Source organism: Hevea brasiliensis, unplaced genomic scaffold (assembly GCF_030052815.1).
Source record: "Hevea brasiliensis isolate MT/VB/25A 57/8 unplaced genomic scaffold, ASM3005281v1 Scaf1, whole genome shotgun sequence".
NCBI classification, from domain to species: domain Eukaryota; kingdom Viridiplantae; phylum Streptophyta; class Magnoliopsida; order Malpighiales; family Euphorbiaceae; genus Hevea; species Hevea brasiliensis.
The window spans coordinates 139,461-161,583 of NW_026614585.1; positions in this window are offsets into that span (position 1 = coordinate 139,461).

Genomic DNA, 22,123 nt, shown 5'->3' on the forward strand with positions numbered 1-22,123 from the left:
ATGATATTCTGGTGTATTCCAAGACCAGGGAAGAACATGATGAACATTTGAGGATTGTTCTACAAACCCTGCAAGAAAAGAAGTTGTATGCTAAGCTGTCCAAGTGTGACTTCTAGATGAGTGAGATCTCTTTCCTTGGACACATAGTATCAGCAGAGGGGATTAGAGTGGATCCCAAAAAGATAGAAGCAATGATGGAATGGAAGCCTCCCAGAAATACAACTGAGGTCAGAAGTTTCTTGGGGCTAGCTGGGTATTACAGAAGATTTGTTAAGGGGTTCTCTCTTATAGCTGCTCCAATGACCAAGTTGTTGCACAAGAATGTGAAATTTGGCTGGAACGACAACTGCCAACCCAGTTTTGAGAGGCTAAAGGCTATGTTGACAAAAGCACCAATGTTAACACAGCCAATGTCAGGGAAAGACTTTGTGGTCTACAGTGATGCCTCGCATAATGGGCTAGGGTGTGTATTGATGCAAGAGGAGAAAGTGGTCGCCTATGCTTCCAGGCAATTAAGGCCACATGAACAAAACTACCCTACCTATGATCTAGAGCTTGCAGCAATTATCTTCACACTGAAGATATGGAGGCATTACTTGTATGGTGAAAAATGCTACATTTATACATATCACAAGAGTCTAAAATATTTGCCAACCCAGAAGGAGGTCAATCTTAGACAGAGGCGATGGATTGAGTTCCTAAAAGACTATGATTGTGTGATAGATTATCATCCTAGGAAGGCAAATGTAGTTGCTGATGCTTTAAGCAGGAAGTCCATCATAGCTTTAAGATCACTCAATACCTGTCTGTCCTTAGCTCAAGATAGAGCTATTTTGGCTAAGTTGCAAGTGAGGCCAACCCTGCTACAGCAGATACAAGATGGGCAGAGGGCAGATGAAAAACTAATGGCCATTGTTGGTAAAATTCCTGAGGGAAAGGAAACTGAATATGAGGTGAAAGCAGATGGGTGTCTGTACTACAGAGGAAAAGTATGTGTACCAGATGATGGGGAACTGAAGACTAGTATTCTGAAAGAAGCACACACTAGTGTTTATGCTATGCACCCTGGAAGCACGAAAATGTATAATGATTTGAAGCCTCATTATTGGTGGCATGGTATGAAGAGGGATTTAGCTGACTATATGACTAAGTGTTTAACATGTCAGCAAGTTAAAGCAGAATATCAAGTTCCATCAGGATTGCTATAGCCTATAAGCATACCTGAATGGAAATGGGACCGGGTCACTAAGGATTTTGTTAGTGGTCTACCTCTCACCCAAAAGAAGCATGGTGTAGTATGGGTGATAGTGGATAGATTGACGAAGTCAGCACATTTTCTGCCAGTTAGGACTGACTACTCACTGGAGAAGCTAGCAGAATTGTATATCAGTAAGATAGTTAAACTGCACGGAATCCCACTTTCCATCATATCTGACTGAGACCCAAGGTTTACATCGAGATTCTGGAAAAAGTTACAAGAAGCCTTGGGCACACAACTTCGTTTTAGCACGATTTTTCATCCTCAGATGGATGGACAGTCAGAACGAGTAATCCAAGTAAACCTAAGAACTAATTGAATTTTCACAATTAATAAATTGAAATGATAGTAACAATGCGAATTATGTGATAGATCCTGGAGGATATGCTAAGGAGTTGTGTCATTGAGTTTGAGGGGAGTTGAGATAGATACCTCCCACTGGCAGAATTCGCATACAACAATAGCTATCAAGCTAGTATTCAAATGGCTCCGTATGAAGCACTGTATGGGAGGAAATGTAGAACCCCAGTGTGTTGGACCGAATTGGGCGAAGATAAGTTGGTAGGACCAGACCTGGTGAAACAGACTAAGGAGAAAGTAAAGATAATCAAAGATAATCTGAAGGTTGCCTTAGATAGACAAAAATCATATGCCGACTTGAAGAGAAAAGAGATAGAGTATGCAGTTGGAGATAAAGTGTTTCTCAAAGTCTCACCGTGGAAGAAAGTATTGAGGTTTGGAAGGAAGGGTAAGTTAAGCGCTAGGTTCATTGGCCCATATGAAGTCATTAAACGTGTGGGACCAGTGGCCTATCGGCTAGCTTTACCACCAGAACTGGATAAAATTCACAATGTATTCCATGTTTCTATGCTGAGAAGATATCGCTCAGACCCTTCACATGTCATTTCCATGGAAGAGATTGAAACCCAACCGGACTTGACATATATAGAAGAACCTATACAGATCCTAGCTCGGGAAGTGAAGGAACTGAGGAATAAACAAATTCCACTAGTGAAAGTGCTTTGGAGGCACCACAACACTGAAGAGGCAACTTGGGAAAGTGAAGAGACGATGAGGCAATAGTTCCCTCAACTGTTTGCATCAGGTAAATGTCAAGGACAAAATTTTTATTAGAGGGGAAGAGTTGTAACACCCTCCTTGTAGCAACTCCGTACATTTTACTATTTCGATGACTAGTGTAGGTCCGGATAGATAGAATGTCCGGAAAAATATTTAAACTAAAGTGAGGAACCATAATTAACTCAAATATTAATAAGAAAAATTTAGAAAAAATTTTAGAAATAAAATACAACCAAGTTAAATGAGCCGGTGCCCTAACGATGGGTAACATAGTGAGAAGTTGCGGTTCTCGCAACTAGGAGCCCTAGACCCAGGAAAAAAATTATAAAATAATTATTGGGACTCCAGAGAAGGTTTATTGAGGTTCTTATGATATTAGAATGCCAAGGAAATGCTTAGAAAAATTTTTCAATTGGTACAGACAATTTTGGCCCGTTAAGCTAAACGGAGGGCATTTTGGTCATTTCGTCTTCAGAGATGATTTTTGGCCAACTTGTCCAGTTAAATAAATAATTTATAAAATATAAAATATGATTAAATGTTGTTAAAAATTTAATTGAAATGAATTAGACAAGAAATGGAAAGAAAAGGAAAGAAAATGGCATTATGACATCATAGTGATGTCATTAAAGTTTTCCCAACCTATCCCATATGGACACATGGCATAACTTTATTTAAAATAGACTTAATGGGCTGAAAATTGAAGAAAAATCAGAATTCTCTCCCTTCTTCATTTCCTTGCCGTAAACCACTCCTCCATGACCACCATGAACAAGCTTTCAAAGCTTGATATTCCCTAGCTTCCACACCATAAAACCCTAACCTAGCAACACAAAAAATTATTCTATCATCTTGGTGAGTCTTTTGGGAGCAAAAAGAATTAAAAAGAAAGAGTTCTTACAAGCTTTGGATTAGCTCCCTAAGAGGTTAGTGACTTAAACTTATATTTCTCTTCAAATTTATGTTGAATAAGTATAATTGAGTGCAAAATTACAAAGAAATTTGCTAAATATCTTGTGTATGTCCATCCCAAAATTTTGGGTAGCCTTGAACCTAGTAGAGTTTTGAAGATTTCTTAGAGTTAAATTGTAATTTGGCTACCTTTAACATTAATACAATACTTAGGACAATTGAAGGTATGTAAATGCATGAATGGTAATGTGTGAGTTAGGGTTTGGGGTGAAAAATGAGAACTTGACCATGTGATGATGAAAATAGGTTTTAGTGGTCAATTAATGACCATTTAGTTCTGTTTAAACCAAAAATGAAGTGTGTTGAGCGATGGGATTTGGGTTTGGTGTGGCTACCCTAGGTGACCTGCAGAATTGGACATGAGTCTAGTAGGTTTGGGCAGCCATAACTTGAATTATAGAGGTTCAATTGGTGCAAAGCCAATTGGACATGAAACTAGACACATAATGGCACAACTTTGGTGAAGAAACCATGCCCATAAAACCAAGCCAAGAAGACCAAAAGCTTGCCCTAATCCGGGTAACCTGCAGTCTGCCTGGGCAAAATGACCAAATCAACAATGTTTGGTCATTTGGCCAGAAATCAGTGTAGAAAGGTCCTGTTGACCTGAAATTTTACCAAAAACAAGCTGAGATATAGACCAACAACTTTCATGAAGAAACCTAACCCAAATTATGATAAGAACATATATCAAAAGGTGAGTTGCAGTCACTGTTGATTACACTGTAGATATGGTCAGTCAAGAAATTCTGGATAGAATTTGAATCCTGCCAGTTATGGTTTTTGGTCCATAACTTGAGCTACAAGACTCCAAATGGAGTGATTCGAAAAAGGAAATGCAACTAGACAAAATAAGGAACAACTCTCATGTTGATCAGTTTGCCAAATTCGCACTGCAAAATTGACCAATGGAACAGTAAAGACAAGGCACACAAAGTGAAAATTCTGCCCAACTAACATTAAGCTTAGAAATGGTATTGGCAACCAATACCAACAAATTTTGAATGCAAAATGTGGTATGTTGTTGATATTAAAACCAATGTACCTATTGCCTATAGGGGTGTGCAAACGGTCGGTTCGGTTCCGAACCGAACCGAACCGATAAAACCGAAAACCGAAAATTAAAAATTTTAAAAACCGAACCAAACCGATTGATAAGAGAAAATCGAACCGAATCGAACCGATAAATATTGGTTTGGTTCGGTTTTAAACCGATCAAACCGAAATTTATAAAATTTCATATTTTTAACATTAAATCTAAATAATAAAAACATAAAAATAAAAAAAATTAGAAATCAAAACTCAAAAATCTTAAGGTTCGGTTCGGTTTTCTTTGATTTCGGTTCGATTCGATTCGGTTCGATTCAATTTGGTTCGATTTTTTTATTTCCTATATATATTAATAATTTTGGTTCAGTTCAGTTTTTTTGATTTTTTTTATGAAAATAACCGAACCGAACCGATTAATCCGAAATTATCAAAATTATAAACCGAACCGAACTGATTAAATTTTAAAACCGAACCGATTGAACCGAATTAATCGGTTCGGTTCGGTTTTTCAGTTTAAACCGAAAACTGCACACCCCTAATTGCCTATGCAAAAGTCAATATTTTTGTTGACCAATGAATGGAATAGTAACACTAAAACTTAAATTACAAAAATTGTGAAACTTAAAAGTGTGAAATGCCCTAGTATACCTAACAAGATTGGTTTGGATAGCTTGGCATGCCAATAGGGTTCTGTTAGCAGTACTGCATATGGCTTCATGCCATTCTATGTTTCATGGCTTCCCATGCCATTCTGTCATATAATAGCCTTTGGCTATGTTATTTGAATTATTACACTTGGGTTTTAACCACGATAATTATTACAGCTTATTAGTTGTTCTGTTGCACACCGGGAGATACAATGTGACCGATGGTGTGATGGCCCGAGGTATTTAGTACCCAGTGCCAGTTTACCCGTTTATCCAATCCAGTCAATTAGTATGGGTTACTCGAGTAATGATAATAAACCTTACCAAATTTTAATCGAATAATAATGCAAATAAAATCAGAAGTTAAGCCTACCAAAAATATAAACACACATTCTGCATATTTATTTTATTTTATTTTATTTTATTTTATATTGTCACCACTAAGCAGAATTGCTTAGCGCGTCGCTTTTGCCACGCGCAGGTACTGGAGACCTAGTTGGTGAGCCCAGCAGACATCAGACCAGGTGAGCCTTCAGATTTGCATCTGGAGTCCCGAGTCACCTCACACCTGCAGTGCATATGGTAGGACATCAGGATTGTGGGGTAGCATTATGCATTTTGTATTTTGTATTAGTTGTGGGACTGTAATTATAAACTCTTGAAATTATTGATGATGTAAATATATGAAATTTCATATTATTGAAATTTTCTGTATATTATGTTGAGAAATCTTTATGAATGTGCTTCCAGTAATGAAGTGAAAAGAAAATTTTCTGAAAATAGTGTTTTGATTGACATTGAGATGTTGAGATTGACTTGAATGTGTATAATGGAGTTTGGATTTGGAAATTATATTAGAAGTGTTTTTAAGCAAGTTTAGAAGAACTATTTTTCCAATTTACAGCCGGCACTCTGTCAGATTTTCTATAAAATTTGCGGAAAAATTCAGATTATCAAAAATTGAAAATAAATGAATTAAAAGGGATAAATTGTATTAGAAATATAAATTGGTGCTCCAGCACATTGAGTGGCATAACTTGCTTGGCTACACTGTAGACGGGTAAGAGGTGTCACAAGAAAATACAAAAAAAATTAAGAGAAAATAAAAGAAAGGAAATGCAACTAGGTTAAATGAGCTGGAACCGTAGCGATGGGTGACCGCACCGAGAAGTCACTGCATAGACAGTTGACAACCCTAGGATCGTGAGAAATGCTAGGAAATAATTTCGGGATATAATTAAAGGTCTACTGAGGAACAAATGACATTAAAAATGTCAGTGAAAATTTAGTTAATTAGTTCCGATGAAAATGAAAATTAAAGGAACCGACGGATCAGGGATTTAATCGGTATTACCGAAAAAGTTGGACTATAACCCAAAAAGGGGCATTTTGGTCACTAGGCACCTATAGTTGACTTTGACCTAAATGTCCATTAAAAATGAGGGGTATTAAAATTTGAAAATCCCATGAAAACATTTAATTACATGTGTAGTGTAATTAAAAGAAATGAAGGGGTATTATTTGAAATAATGAAACTTTAATTATTATAATAATTAAACAAATATTAATGGGAGTATATAAGGCATAAGGTGACAAATTCCACCATTTCACACTTCATCTTCTTCAATTTCATTCAAATGGTTGAACCAATGCTCCCAAAAACTCCATGAAAGTTCCTTCATGCAAGCTTAACAATCTCTCCCATTTTCCCATTAAATCAAAGGTTCCATTCACAAGAATTGATCCTCACATCTTGGGAAGGCTATAGGCAGTAACAAGAAGTAGAAATTTTAGAGTTTTACAAGGTTGGAAAATTCTTGATTAAAGGTTAGTGCTCAATCTTCTCACTTTTCTTCCTTAATTCTTGTTTTAAGCTTTGGATGAGCTGATATGTTAAGAAAATTGATAAAAATCGATGAGTATTTAGGGAGCCTTCAATTCGGCAGCTATGGAAACTAAAGGAGTTTAATTTATTTTTACATGTAAATGATGGATAGTGATATTGATTAAGGTAATTAGATGTTCTAGCAAATTGATTTCATGTATATGTGGAGATTAATAATTTGAATTAGGGTTTTGAAATACATATGGAAGTTCAATTTTACAGCCTTAATTTCCTTGAGAGTTTGATGAATTCTTAATTAGAATGATGGTTATTGATGTTAGTTGATGCACCTAAATGCAATGGAAGTGATATGTATGTGATATGTATAAATTGGGGTAACTTAAATTAGGTTTTGATGATAATTTGTGGATTTTGTGTAATTGTTTCAAATTGGCGAATTGAAATTGTTTGATGAGACTTGTGTAATTGCTTCACTTTGGCAACCTTGAAAAGCATGGGAGTATAATTAACTCAAACATGTAAATTCAGATTAAGAATGTTGATGGATAGGTAATTGAAGTCACATGTACTAGAAAAATTATGGAATGTGTATATTGATCTAGACAAATTGAATTAGAATTCTGAATTAATCAATTGAGACTTGATTGATGTTACTAGAATTTGATTGTGTTAAATGAATTGGTGATATTAGAAGTGCCATGAATGCCACAATTGTAGTTTGGGAGATGGAGAAATGAAATTGGAAGTGTACAATTTTCTTGCAGGTTGAGTATTTAGTGATGGCAGTGAATGTTTTAAGCCATAAGTGAAATTGTGTAGCTCTAATTGGTATAAGGCTAATTGGACGTAAAACTAGACCTATATTTCTCAAATTTTCATGTAGAAACCATGTCCAAAATCTGCCTAGAAAGTGACCTAAATTCTGCCCTAATCCGGATTACCAAATTGTAAACCCAGAAAATAACCAAATAAATAGTGTATATTCATTTGGCCATAACTCACTCTAAAAAAGTCCAAATGACCTAAAATTTATACCATTGGAAAGCTTAGACATAGGGCTATAACTTTTGTAAAGAACACAAAGCCCAAAAATGTCATTAACCAAGTCAAATTGCTTGCAAAATTTGGGACACCAAAACTATCCAGTACCAAAACAGCCCAGAATTGTCTTTGTCTAAGCAACTTGACCAGTTTTGGCAAAAAAGCCATAACTTGGCCCATAGAACTCCAAATGACATACAATCAGTGCCAAAAATTTCAATAAAGCATAGACCTACAATATTGGTATTTTGCCCATAACCCAGAAATCAAGGGAATTAGGTCATTTAGCTAGGTCAAGACAGCATACAAAATCTGAAAATTTGCATAAGTGACCATTGAATCCAGAATAGTCTTTTTAAGCATATCTTCTACTAGAAAACTTCAATTGAGATGTGCCATATAGTTTTGGAAACCTAAAAAATAAGGGTTTAACTTTGTTTTAGATACCTATCTCAAACTATGAATGTAAGAAGTTTAAATTTTGTGTCAAAGCAACTGACCTAAATGGAAATCATATTAGTATAGGACATTTGAGTCCAGGCCAATAATGTGGCTATAAGTAATTCTATATGACTTGAAAATTTGCAGCTAGAAATTCTGAGTGACCATAAGACATAGGGCCACAAATCCTATGAAGAACACTAGGCCTAAATGTTGCTATAGCCTGTTCAAATAAATTGGTAAAGTCCAGAACCAAAACCACATAGTTAAAAGAACCATAATTCAGAATTGACCTAGTTATGGTTATTTGACCATAACTTGAGTTATACAAATGCAAATGACATGATTCAAAAAGGAAAATAAAGCCAAGACATAGAGGAAAAACTTTCATTGAGGTAGTGTGGCCAAACAGTGGCCACAAATTTCTCAATTTGATATGCAAAAATAAGACAGTAAAAGCTGAACCTAAAGAAAGGTTCTTGAAACAAATTATTGACTTATCCCTAATAAGTCATTACATGCTAAATTACATGAAACAGGCATGTAGGTCCTAGTTTTCCCACTTTTCCACTATAAGGTGACATGAAATCAGTTAATACATAAAATGTAAATTACCTAAATGGTTTGTTAAACACATAAGTCATATGAAAATACACTTGGAACCTATGTTTCCATCATATATGAAATAATAATACTATGAATATATATAGTAAATGACATTAAATAATGAGAATGATAAATACATAAGTTATATGAATATGTACTTGGGACCTATGTTCCCATTATAATGACATGAAAATGGTATAAAGCATAGATAGTACATGAAGTGAAATAACAATAGGTTATGAACCCTTAATAGTGCATAGCATGAAATAATAAAACTATAAGTGCTTCATAGTACTAATTTGCCCAAAGTATACCTAGACTTATATATATAGTTGGATCGATTGGTATACCAATTAGGGATTACAGATAGCAGTATTGCCTACATAGAAAGTCATGGACTGATAATATATGTTTGATATGATTGTTTTACAGGCTATATGCCTGCCCGTTGGCCATTGTGCCTAATTGTATTTCTAGCTTTATGCCTGCCCGCTGGCTTTGTGCTTGACATGACAGATGCCATTGTGCATAATTGTATTTCTGGCTTTAACAGCCAGCTTGCTGGCCTTGTGCCTGACAGACAGTTGTATACTGGATATTATATGCACCGCTTGGCCTTGTCTTGGATAGAGAGTTGTATACGAGGATATTATATGCTCGCTGGCCTAGTGCCTGACATGATAGTTGTATACAGGATGGACACTCTAGTGTATCCAGCATTACAGTCTGTTATAAAGTTACTTGGGCACAAATATGAGTAATGAGTCTTAAATTTAATTAAGTACCGAAAAGATAACAGATAGGAGTAATAGGCTGTAAAAATCAATTGATTATATGAAGAGATCCCAATAAATTAATATGCTCCTTTGGAGCAGTTAAAGTTATGAAATGACTCGTAAGTAATAAGCTTTAAAAATTAAATAATTACATAAAGAGATCACTGATATGAACTTAAGTAGGCTGAAAAATGGAATAAATTATTAGAAAGCATCCCGACAAGTTTAATTGCTTCTAAAGTTCAGTAAACACGTAATTGACTCTGAGTTCATGAAATATGAATCTCTATATGAAATTATATATGAAATAATTATCCTTGATTATTTAGTTATTTTTATTCTAAATTATACATCACTAAGCAATATGCTTAGCACGATGGATTGTGTCCTCATGTAGGTATTGGAGAGATTGACCAGTAGAGTCCAGACAGAGATTCTGAGCAGATCTGCACTAGTGTGGGAGTCACCTCAGCAGAGTAATTTTTGATAGAGTGCATATGTATTTAGATTTTGTATTTTTGATTTCTGTACATAAGTCAAAGATGTAATTCATTTTGAGAGTGTAATATAAATTGTAAATTATTGTACATGAATTCTATTAATAAAAGTAAATGTGTTTTACATAAATTGATTATATGACATATGATATGAATTGATGATATGATGTGATACATGAAAGTTAATGAGATGGATATGACAAGAGGTAAATTGATATGGATTGAACTTATAATATGAAATTGTTTTTAATAGGTAACTATTGGAACCCGCCAAATGCCAATAAATCAGAGGAGGCTCTGCCCGGGTTTTCACAGAAATAAATTGTGATAAAAAAAATATATTATCACATGTTTTCTACAACGTTTAAAAATGAACAATGGACACGACAGGATAAGATAGGATACTTCGGCACTGAATGTAGCAAACCTTGCTCAGCTACACTGCAGACGGGTGAGGGGCGTAACATAAAAAATATTTATGTTCTTTAATAAGTATGGCAATGGGTAGAGTACTCACAAAAATTACCCTACCTGAATCCGAATCCGATTAATATTCTCAAAACCCAAATCTATCCCATACCCAATTAAAATTTATTCTCAATTACCAAAACTCATTTTAAACCCGATTATTATTACCAAGTAAATACTCGAACACGTTTAATTTTATATATTTTAATTAATCGTCTATATAAAAAAAATAATTTTTATTAATAATTTATATTTTGAAAATTTAATAATTTCATAAAATATTTCAATTTTATTTTATATAAAATAAAATATATAAAAATTTATAAATACTATTATAAAAAACATATATTTTATATTTAATTAAATATTTATATAAACGGATTTGGGTAACAGATACCCAACATATAAAATCCAAACTCGATCCGAACTCTTCATGGGTATTAAATTTCAAACTTGAATCCATCCCAAACCAGATTATATACTACCCAAACTCGTCCTATTAGGGTTTGGTCAGATCGGATATCCGCAAAAACGCGATCCTTTGCCATCTCTATTCCTTAATATAATTTATTATTTTTTATAGAGAGAACCTCTCTCTCTCTCTCTCTCTCTCTCTCTCTCTGTCTCTTTCACTAAAAAATAATAAATTATTTTTAAAAAAAATATAATTTAAAAATAATTAATTATACTAATAAACTATTTTTATTAGAGAGAAATGTGGGTGGAATGTGGGGAGAGAGATGTCCACTCTCTAAAAAATAATTCTATCTCTCTCTCTCTCTCTCTCTCTCTCTCTCTCTCTCCTTCTTAGTGTCTGACTCTCTATGTATTTCTCTATCTCTTTATCTCTCTCGGTGTGTTTTTTTTTTTTAAAGAGAGGCCCTCTTTCCCTCACATTCCACCACTTCTCTCTCTCTAATAAAAATAGTTTATTAGTATAATTTATGATTTTAAAATTACTTTTTAAAAATAATTTATTATTTTTTTAAAGAAGAGAGAGAGAGAGAGAGAGGTGGGTGAAGGATGGGAGAGAGGTGTTTCTCTCTAAAAAATAATATTATTTTTTATTATTCTAAATAACATAAATATTTTCAGAAAGAGGTCATCTCTCCTTCACCTTCCCTCTCCCTCAGTCTCTCCTGTAATTAAAATAGAATTTGTTAAGATTTACAAAAATAAAAACTATTTGACTTTTTGATTATCAAATTTTATGCCACGTTAATAAAAACATATAAAATAATAATATTATTATCACGTCAGCAATAATGTCTTAGTTAGCCACCACATCATTCGCCTAATCAATAATACTATCTAAAATAATAATATTTTGGCCATTTCATCTGCCACATCAGGCCGTGAAATCTTCAGTTTTGAAGTTTAGTCAAAATAAACACTAAACTTTTGAAATTGGGCTAAAATTGGCAAAAAAAGAAAAAGAAAAAGAAAAAGAAAAAGAATAGACCAAAATTGATAATTCACATAAAGACCTGACTTTTTTCTTTTTTTTTTTGATAGTTAGATCATTTTTAAAATGATAAACTAATAAAATTAATGACTTGATTCTCATATTATTAGAAATATCCTATTTAATTCTTAACATTTGATTTTGTCAATCAATTGGCCTCTTTATCTATTAAGCCTCTAACATTTAATTCTGTCAATTAGTTAGTCCATCCATCTAAATTTTTTTGTTAATCAATGAATTTTTAAGCTGGTCAAAACAAAGAAAAAATTTTTCTTATACCCAAACTGTTCTGATCATCTCCCCTATTCTCCCTCCCTCATTTGTCCTTCTCATCGTTCTCACCCTTTCTCCTTTCTTTCTCTCTCCTCCTCTCCAGCTCTATCTTTTAAAATTAATTTCGTCTCTGTTACAATTTGTTTACCTAAATTAAAAAACAAATTAAAGGAATCATTTTCTATTAAGTTCCAACATAAAATTCCATAGTCTTACCCAAATCAAAAATAGAGGAAAATACTAATCTCTCTCCCTCCCTCCTTCAAATTGAAGGAATTGATATCTATTAGCTTGCACCATGCAAGCCATTCATTTACCCAAATCAAAATGCTGGTGCCCTTCCTTTGATTCCCGACAAAATCAACAACTTAATCGAAGCACCAGAGGAGATTTGAGGTTGGTTGAACAAGAGACTTTTTTAACTATATGATTTCAAAGCTGCTAAACTGAGAAATGCTTTGAATAGGAAAGGAAGGGGAAGGAAAAGAATCATTGGGTGATGGGATTTTGTGAGGAGGAGATCCGTTTCAAGGGAAACACGCGGAAACTGAAAGTGATAATAGGTTTTGTTGTCGATGAAGATGACTCCGTAGCAATTGAAATTCTAGCAAACCCATAAGTTTTTCCAAGTATTGCAAAATGGGTATGTCTCAAAATTGAATTTTTTTCAATATACTTTTAGAGAAATAAAAAAAATATTAAAAAGAAGATCGAATAAGCCCTTATACTTTCAATTAATGGTCAAATAAAAACAAAATAAAGTTTTAAGTCAAACGAGACATTATTCTTTTTAATTAATGCTAAATAAGTTTATATTTAATAAAATATTATTTTTTAAAAAGATAAATATTATTTTTCTCATTTTTTAAATGATAAAATATTAAAAATAATAATTTTAATACTAAAAATTTTTTACTATGTTTTCAATTTTTGAAATTAAAACTAATAAATAATTTTTATTTTTCAAAATTAAAAAAAATAATATTTTATTATATGTGCATTTATTTGCTGTTATTAGAAAGTATTGAGCTTATTTGATGCAAAACTTAATTTTATTTTTATTTAACCTTTTACTGAAAATATAGAAATTTATTTTTTTTTCAAAAATTATTAAATAAACCGATGAAGTTCGATACAGAAACAGGTGTGAGACCCATAATAAGAGAGGTTGTGTTGAACAAGAAAATTGCTTCTTGGAGAATTGCATGACTATATTTGAATAGTAAAATGGTAAAAAATGCAAGGAAGATTATAAAAGATGATAGTGTAATTTATCGGCCTCTCCACGATTGAGTTCTTAGTCGGTACGTAACTCCAAACTCCAAAGTTTTTTTTTTTTTTTTTTTTCATTACAGGATGAGAGAAGGGAGGACTTAAGAATGACAAGGAGAATTGAGGGGTAAGTGAGGATACTTTTAGACTTTCTTGCTTCTTTTTTTTTTTCTTTTGCTTTTTAGACTTTCTTGCACATCATACTAATGACTAAAAATAGATGAAAGGACCACTGATTGACGAAATCAAATGTTAAAAACTAAATGAGGTATTTTTTATCATACAAATATTAAGTCATTAATTTCACTGTAACTAAGAACTTAAAAGTGATTTAGTCTATTTAAAATCATAAAAAAATATGATTTTTTTTTCAAACAAAATATGAAGTATAATGGAATGAAGAGTATTGATAAAATTGTCATGATTTTATCAAGATGTTTAGTCATATCTTTAAACGTAAGATGTATGCATTTTACTTGTTGACCAAAAAAAGAATCTATACTTGGGTGGGACTACAATTTTTACTGAAATGATAAGTCTACTATTTATTTTTTTTTCCTTGAAACATAGAATTCAGACATTTTAAAGAATGATTTATTAAATTCAATTACATAGAATTTAGATATTTATAAATAAATTTGAAATAGGTTCTGATTAAAAAATTAATTAATTATTATGGATTTGGACAGGATGCATGTAGAATACTTGTTTATATTAATGATTAAATAAATATATGCAAATGTAATAATAATAATAATAATAATAATAATAATAATAATAATAATAATAATAATAATATTATTATTATTATTATTATTATTATTATTTAATCTATTTAAGAATAAATTTAAATACTTTATAGAATTATTAAATTTTTTAAAAATTAACTAATAAGTTTTAACTTAGCGGTATTGGAATCATTAGTAAGTGTTATATAATATAATCGACTATTTAGATTGATGCCAAGTGTCTTTGAAGGGGTTGTATCCTTGGAACTTCTAAGATATTAGATAAAGGTCTAGTATGTAATGCCCCTTCCTAGCCCACTAGATAGTATTGTCCAATTTGGCCCACTGAGCCTCACGCTTTTGTCTTTTGGATCTCTTCTTTGAGGCCCAAAAGCGCGCTATCCATGTTAGAAGGCTTGCCACTTATATAGCCTATCACTTTCTCCTCCCTTTCTGATGTGGGACTCGGTTTATTCCTACCCCCTTGCCCTGGATCTCAAGCAACACCCAGCCCTTTACCGTAGCATTTTCTACGAGGCCACTGCCATCCCGAAGAGGCGGGTTGTTACAGGCCCATCAGTTTTCACCTAGTTCATCCCCAAACCACACCGTACTTGAGGGAGGCTGGCTTTGATACCATATGTAACGTCCCTTCCTGGCCCACTGGATAGTATTGTTCGCTTTGGCCCACTGGGCCTCACAGCTTTATCCTTTGGACCCTTTCTTTAAGACCTAAAAGCATGCTATCCAGGTTAGAAGGCTTGCCACTTATATAGCCCATCATTTTTTCCTCCCTTTTCAATGTGAGACTCAGTTCATTCCCGCCCCCTACCCTAGACCTCAAGCAATGCCCAACCCTTTACTGCAACGTTCTTTACGTAGCCACTGCCATCCCGAAGAGGTGGGTTGTTACGTAGTACACCTAACTCAATTAATTGTCTAAAGTACTTTATCACTTAATACACCACCCGTGCTCATAACTTATAAGAAAAGGCCTTGGAATGATCAGTTGGATAATCCCTTGACCTAACTAGTTGTTCTACGAGTACTTCATACAAGGAGTCGACTAATACCACTAGGAATGGCTCCTGGCCCACATAGTCTTTTTGTTTGGATTCATCATTACCTTAAATGACCGAGATATGCATTAGGATAATGTATACTCCAAGAACATGGACCTAAATGATCCAAGCATTCGTCTAATTCATACCCTAAGCCGCCTGCTCACCATTAATGTGCCAGCCTCATTATTCATCTAGCATGACATACCTATGATTAACGCCATTTCAAGTGTGTCAAGCTATGATTACCTTTCAGACGACATATTCTAACTTTAGATAGAGATTTAGCTAAATAAGATAGTCCCAGTTAGCATAAACCAACATGTGTTAATTTATGATTAGATTAATTACCATATATAGGCATTTACTATCCTAGGTAAAACATTTTTGATCCGTTATTCTATATCACTTTTGTCTTTTGTCCTCTTCCTTTTTCCTACATCGTACATTAAAGTGCTAAGTGGAAGCACTCCCTTGACCCTCTAACCCTATGTTGTTTTGTAGAGAAAGTAGTTGTGGCCACTTTAAACCTTCAAAAGCACCAGAAAGCAGTCATAGCCTGCCTCACACTTCACCAAAATACTCAAACAAAGTCGTGTATGCACTCTAAGCACCCACATTTCCTTATTTTCACAATTAACGTATCACTCATTCAAATACCTCCGATATCACCAGTTATGAATAAGGTTTTGAATTCGAATTCAAATTCAAATAACAAACAATACTTTTAAAAAAATCTTAAAACATAAAATATTAATTAACAATGTAAATAAATTAAATATTAATAAAAATTTTATACAAATTATTAATTAAATATGAAATGAAACGAATTTAAGTTCGTTTGACTAATATCCACATAAAAAAAAAAAAAAAACTTTATCTTTCAGGCATTAATTGCTATCATTCTCAAGTTTGTTGCAAAATTAAAAGCTACGCTTTAATAATAATAATAATAATAAAGAAGCCGCTATACTTCCTCACGATACAACAAAGATTTAGAATTCTAGAGGTAGTAATCCTAAAGAATTCTCTAGATTTTGAATTAACATAGACATTTATACAGATATTTAAAGACATAACTTTTGGACTGAGATATGACAAATAATTAAAATCAGTTACCTTAACACAAATAAATAGTTTGTCTTAACAAAATAAAACATCGAATATGACTTTAGCGGCAAAGCTAAAAAATTTATATTAGTAAACAATAATATATCAACAAAATATTTATTATATTATAAATTTTAATTCTAATTATATATATAAAATAATATGAAAAAAACTAATAATTAACATTTATTTAAATTAAAAATTAATAAAAACAAGTAAACAAGTAAATAACAACTTAATAGCATATGTAAGACAAAAATATATAAATGTATATTTAAGCTGATCAATTCAAAATTTATAATAGAGTTAAGACAAACTCTTTTATACCTGAATGAATAGAAGCAAAATAATTTTTTTAGTTTGAATGGCATAAAAAAAGAAAAAAAAAGTAAATGAAAAAGAATGAAAAGGAAAAAAAATTATATTATACTTGTGCTAGGGAGAGAGAGCAACAATCTAAATTGAGAGTTCTCATTTGATTCAAGATGGTGTAATAAGGAATTATTACATTTACTTACTTTTAATTTTTAAATAACAGCTACTAATTCAATTTTAATTTATAAATATTAAAATTTAAATAATTCTTTTTTAATTAAACTCTCGTACTTATGGAGTAAAAGTCAAGTCATTTTAATACTTTAACTAAAATCATAAATAAATAAATTATAAACTATTAAAGGTTAATAAAAAATTTAAGGGAGATAATTAATAAAAATAAAATAAAAATTTACTACATTAAATTTTTTTACAAGTGTTTGAGGACCCAAAGCTCCTCATTGTCCTCCCTTCTTCCACTTCTATACACCTGTTTAAGATTTTTTACAAGTGTTAATTTGGGTCAAGCTTCCCCCTTTTCCCCTCCTTCTTCCCCATTTATTTAAATTCAAAAGTAGCTAAAAATAAAAATTTGAAAATTTACTTCAAACTAATTACAAGTGCCAAGGATTTAACACTAGATTAGCCTTTTATGTTCTCTGCTTCTCTTTATCTTGGGGGTGAGATTTGATTTGAGTTTTAAGTTGACTGTAGCTAAGAATGAGAGATGCAAAGAAAGAAGAGGATAGAATATTTGGCCTATGTTATGGTTGGTGTGTTTGATTGCGAGATATTATGTACAGTGAAAATGCATAAATCATAAAATAAAAAAAATAAAAAAAAGTAAACAAATAAAACATTAATATTTACATGGTTCACTCTCTCCATATAGGATTACATTCATAGACATGCATTTTGCACTATCAATAAAATAAAATAATCAAACAATTACAAGTTCAAAGCTAACTACCTATCAATACAATTATACAAAGAGAATCCTCACTAGATAACTGCTTATAATGAATACATTAATTAGTTTCTCTCATTCTCCTCTAGACTAACCAAATTTTTTTACTATTCTAACTATATTATACACCACAAAAGGTGTCTTCAACTGTAGTGAAAAATAATCCCTTCCTTTGGGTTATGCCTTTCTCCACCTTAGGCCGAAGCCTCACTCACTTCATGAGATTGCAAACCTCTCTCCCTCCTTGGGACTACAATAGCAAAGAGCTCTTCTCTACAATGGGAAAGAACCAAATAATCTCTTTATAATACTCCTATTTATAGTGTTAGTTCCCTCCATCTTAATCTAATTAAAAATCTAACTCAACTTAAGAATAACATTATAATAAGAGCTTTAATCTATCTAAGAAATAACCTTTATTTTATTAAGGAATATTTCTTCCACTCAAATTAAAAAAAAATCTCTTCCAAATCTATTAGGATTTTAGGTTACAAATCTAGCAATCTTCATATTAACTTAAAATCCATAAAAAAAATTGTGTACCTCAAAATTCTTGAGTGTCTTCAATCATCAAATTTTTATGCTTAAGCTTAAACACTTTAAATCCTTGACTCTTCAATTTTCATCTTGGGTGTAACTTACCTTTTTTTTTTTTTGAAATTTTTTGCGCCATCAATTGTCTTGATTTTGCATCAAGAGTTTCACCTTAATTTCAACTTTCCTCTATTAGTAGTATGTCCTAGAGCATATTATTGTATTGTATCATGTAAATCTTTACTCCTATTTAATGGCAATTATTCTTTTCTTTTAAATTTGAATGGCTTGAATTTAATTTAAAAGGTCCTTTAATATCTTGTTAGATGTTCTATTCTTAAATTTTTAAGAATATGAATGACAGAAGATTCTAGTACAAGATATTATAAATTTGGTTTTTCAATCTAGGATATCTCATTGGGCATGATTTATTCAGATATATTGTCACTTTGTGTTTGTGTCTATGGATTAGTATGAGATACTAGTGAGATGGAATAGTGAGTCTCATGTCATAAGACAAACATGATAGGCACTTATAAGATAAGTAGGCTTAACAAGTGATACAAAATGACTTATACATGGAATTTACTCTTGTCAATACAAAGCCATCTTGATCGTAGAAGTGCATATAATCCCTTGACTTGAGATAATATAGTTATCTTGTATACAAGTAGTTTGAGTTTGATACTACTTTCATACTTGTACTATGTATGGGTATATAGACATGTGTTAGCTTTGACTAATTATATATAGCGATAGGTGTTAGTCAAGATGGGATACGTTACCCTAAGTAAATAGGGATAAAATCCTATATCCATTTAATTATTCTTGAATTCAAGTTCCTAGCCAGGATAAAAAGACTTAGTCAGAAAAGAGTTTCTGATAGGATAGTCTTATTAATCAAGAATTAGAATTAAAAGATGACATATGATTCCAAGAAAAAGAGTCTTATTAATCAATAAATATAATTAAAAGATGACATATGATTCCAAGAAAAAGAGTTTGACATGAACATGACTATAGCTGGAATTGGAATTTTGTAATGGATAGATTTTAGTGTATGGTATGTATAATCAAGGTTCATGAATTGATGAATTAATTCAAAACTAATTGGGTAGTCATAGTAAATTATGCTAGATGTCAACCATAATTTATGAGAACTTAAATGAAAAGGGAATTTCATTTTAAATTTGAAATGGTTCCAATAATATTAAGGAGTAAATATTATTCTCATTGCCAATTAGTAATAAACCTAGTAAGTTACACATAAAAGAGCACCATGATCAAAGTAAAATTAATTTGATTAATTAATTAAATAATTTAATTAATAAATTCAATTAATAAATTTAGTTTGTAATTAAATTATAAAGTCTCTAGTATGACTTGAAACTAAATTTACCAATGGAAGTGAAGGAGCAGAAGCATGGTAATTGGTTCATTGGAGCATTGAATTTCAAAAATTTTCTTCAAGGGTTTCATGCATCATGCCACATCTCTTATGTGCTTAATTAATTTCAATGCTCAATTTCATATTAAAACACTTTTAATATATATTAGGATCTATGTTTTCCATTCAAGATTGTGAATTAAGAAATTAATTCATTTAAACCCTAGTTTAAAAGAGGAGTTTGAGCACTAACCTCTTTGATGCACTATGGATGCAATTGGCACCTTTAGGAAGCACCTAGGACCTCAAGTGTTGTCCCTCTAACTTGTCCATACCAAGATCGCTAATGAGCAACCCCCAACTTTGCTTCTCAAGCCTTGCTAACCAATTATCATTTGGGGTTTTGCTTCTAGAGAGGTTGTATGGGTGTATAAGATACTAGAAACAATTTCTAGCAATTTTAATTCAAAGGGAATGGAGGATTTCTCTTTGAATTATTGAGAAATTGAGAGGAAAGGAAGAGAATAATGTGCTGCCACACTTGAGAGGCTAGAGAATTATCAGTTTCTTCTTTTCTTTTTCCCTTTTATAATTAGGTCAAATAATCACTTAAACCCTTTGCCACATGTCACCACCACATTGCATCTTATTTTTAATTGACTTAATCTCATTAAGCCAAGTGTCAAAGCTAGACTTAATCTTGACTTTGATCACCTTGCATGATAGGAAGACAAATGGAAAACTTATATGATGCCATGTGTCACCATCTCATGGTGCCACATGTCGCCATGTGAAATGACCAAATTACCCTTACGTTTTAATTTTGAGTTCTCAACCCAAAATCATTATTTATCCTCTTCTAATCAATTTATATAAAATATAAATTAATTAATTAATCTCCATTAATTAATTTCTCATAATTAAATTTATATTTAAACACTTTAAATATAAATTTAACTTATACTATACATCCAATAACCTAGATTTGGTTTCAAACAGATTGCATCAAATTATATAGACATTTAAGGTTAACATGCATTGCATTTTGTTAGCATTTAATATCCTCTTATGTTTATTTTTATATATTTTCATTATTATTTTAGAAAACATGTTAATCCAACTCAATTCATTGATTTTTATATTTTATCAGGTATTTTTATGTGGTTCTAGAATTAAAGATGAGTTTGGAAGAGATTTGGAGGTCAAAACGTGAAGAATACAATGCAAAATACATTACACGGGCCGTGTAACTTGCCCCGTGTAACTTCCTGGACCTCGTGCAACCTTCTGGACAAAGAATACTTGAAAAACAAGAGTGGCAGAAAGTTACATGGGGCAGGGGCGTGTAACACTACACGAGTAGTGTAAAGTACCCTGTCAACAATTCTGATGCGACTTTTCTTCATTCCAACCTGACCCGGATGAACTTCTAATGCTTCTAGGACTCTGAAATTAGGGTATTGACACCAGATATAAATATAACAAATCTAGAATTGAGGGAGAGTGCAGAATTAACATTCAAAAGCCAATTTACACTCAAGGATGCACCTTAACTTCAAGGAAGGCAAGGGAGAAACAAGATCTACAAGATTGCTAGAAGGAATTTTTAGCTGAAGTTCCAAAAGTCCAAGGCTGTAACTCTCTTTCTGGGTTCTTGCACTCTATTTTCTTCTTATGTCTTCTCTTTATCTTTTTATAAACTTGATTGTAAAGCTCACCATGGGTGAGTAGGTTTTTTATTCTAAGGTTAGGGTGTAGGACTCTCAATTTCATTATGGATCTGGTTTGATTTTATTTAATACATTGGGTATTTTATTTTTTGATTCAATCTCTTGTGATCTTAATGCATGCTGTGTGTTGGTACCCTTTTAGTATTGATAACAGATATTAATTGAAGGACTGAAAGGTGAAGATTAATATTAAAAAATCGGGATTTTGAACCTAGGAAATCTGACCTAGAGATAGGCTGATGACCTTTGTGGAGTTCCAAAATTAATCAAAGATCTTAAAGGGTTTTAATTAATTTAATCACTACGAAAGTAGGGTTTATGTTAATTAAGAGACACCTTAAGTGCCTTGAGAGAGGACTTAAGATAATTCAAGATTAATTTCCATCAAAGTAATAATCTCCCAATTATTGAAAGAATTAGATTGATTCCATAACTTATTGAAGTGTGAACCCCTAGCTCTAGAATGCCTTTGTCCATTAGTATTTTATTTTAGTTAATTATTTAGATTTTATTTCTTTCGACTTAGATATAATCATTATTTCTCTACAATTTGATCGTCTAGATAATTAAAATCACTATAGTTTGGTACTCAACATGGT